Source organism: Puma concolor, chromosome E1 (genome assembly GCF_028749965.1).
Source record: "Puma concolor isolate L17-30 chromosome E1, mPumCon1.1.hap2, whole genome shotgun sequence".
NCBI lineage: Eukaryota > Metazoa > Chordata > Mammalia > Carnivora > Felidae > Puma > Puma concolor.
In genome coordinates, this window is record NC_141680.1 from 13,344,382 (window position 1) to 13,346,313 (window position 1,932).

Genomic DNA, 1,932 nt, shown 5'->3' on the forward strand with positions numbered 1-1,932 from the left:
TTTTTTTTTTTCCTCTCCCACCTCCACTCCTGTCGCCGCTTCCCCCGATCGGATCGGCCCCGCCTTCGTTTGCATTACTATCCTGGACACCCGTTTCTTTCGTTGTAGCACTGGTGGGGGCTGCGTGACGGCGAGACGACGACCATCCACAGACGGTATCTGGTGGCAGGAAGGAGGGTCTCGGTTAGGCGTCCATTCGATCCACAAAGCCCTCTTGGTGCGCCCTCCGTTCCGTGTCCCCCTCCCCCCACCCCAGCCGGGAAACGCTACTGACCCAGGTGGCTGGGGATGAGGCCGTGCGCCGGCGAGGCAGGTGCTGCGTCCCGGCCGCTCTGCTGCGATCGGCCCGTGGTCGTCACACACGGACTCCCTCACTCCACCATCGTGGTGCCCGGACGCCCCCTGCCTGTTGGTCGCTTTTATACTACCCAAAGAGGTCGACGGGGTGGGCGGTGGGGCTTGAGGAAGCTGTTTGGGAGTACATGGATGGAAATGGGAACAGTTGTAGTTAGAAGGAATGGGAAGGGGGGGGTGGGTGTGCGGGGGCGGGTGGGTGGGGGGGTGTGCGTGGGCGGGGGGGTGTGCGGGGGCGGGGTGGCTGGGTGTGCGGGGGTGGGGGGTGTGCGGGGGCGGGGTGGGGGGTGTGCGGGGGCGGGGTGGGTGGGTGTGCGGGGGCGGGGTGGGTGGGTGTGCGGGGGCGGGGGGGGGTGGAGGGTGGGTGGGTGTTTTCACGCGCGCACGGGAGGGGCGGAGGGGCAGAGGGGCAGAGGATAGGATCTCAAGATCATTTTGGAAATATCAACCTGTGTTAATTCTCCGAGCACCTTCAACAGAAGTATTTGGTGTTAAAAGACGACCACAGAGGGACAACTCAAAACACCACCTCTGCGGCTGAGGGGCCCCCGGACAGACAGGGAGGGTCAGGACCGGAAGGACAGCTTCCCTCCTTCCTGGAACCCAGAGGGGAAGGCAGAAGTGCTCCCCCACCCCGACTTAGAGTTGAGGCTCTGCCACACTCAGGCGGTGCTAGTCGCCCACTCTCTTGCTGTCGAGAAGGAATTCCTGTTCTCCTGTGGGGTCATGTAGTTCGGGGAACTTCCCAAGCCGCTCAGCTCACAAGAACACCTACGCCCGGTGTCATGAACTCCCTCCCTCACACTCGCCATCCCCCTCTGAAGCCCAGAAGGGAAAGAAAAAGAAAACGTCGACTGCCTGCCTGCCTGCCTACATTTACTATTCTATGTGTTGCCTCACCTATGAACACTGGAAACACAACTCGCGTGCCAAAATTCCCATCCTTGTAAGGGCACCTGGGTGCCTCACTCGGTAAGGCGTCCGAGTCTTGCCTCAGGTCATGATCTCGGGGTTCTTGAATTTCAGCCCCCACATCTGGCTCTGTGCTGACACCTTGGAGCCTGCTTGGTGATCCATTCTCTCCCTCCCTACCCCCTCTCTCCCACTCACTCACTCAACTGGAATGAATGCATACGTAATAAGTAAATAAATGTATATGTGTGTGTACACTTCAGCGGGCTCTCTTAGTCTACTACTCACAAAGCTATGGGACCATCACTGTTCATTCCAAACTATTTCCATCGCCTCAAAGAGAAAGAAACCCCACGCCCCCCTCTTCCTCCCCCCCCCCCCCAAGTACCTTCGACACTGACTCGAGGTTTCTCAACAGCCTTGCTAGCCCTAGCAATGTTTCCAAGCACTGGTGCTCCCCAACACCCCCCCCCCCCCCCCCGTCAAAGAACTCCCCTAATTCAGGCACTTCCGGGTTGTTCCAACACCTGGAACGGCGGGGGGGGGGGGGGGGGGGGAGGAGAGACTGCTGTGTTGGGGGGGGCGGCACGGGACACAGAAGCACTCTGAATCCCCTTCCCTTTGCCTCTCTTCCATCTGGGGTTTCCTGAGGTGTATCCTTTGACG

General features: G+C 60.1%; 1 long non-coding RNA gene across 1 annotated transcript; it reads left to right on the forward strand.

Annotated features, from left to right (window-relative positions):
• Window positions 1-313: 313 nt before the first annotated feature.
• LOC147574105 (uncharacterized) lies at window positions 314-1,523 on the forward strand. The gene is made up of 2 exons (XR_015243703.1): window positions 314-408; window positions 822-1,523. It is a non-coding gene; the product is annotated as an uncharacterized LOC147574105 (long non-coding RNA).
• The last annotated feature ends 409 nt before the right edge of the window (window positions 1,524-1,932 follow it).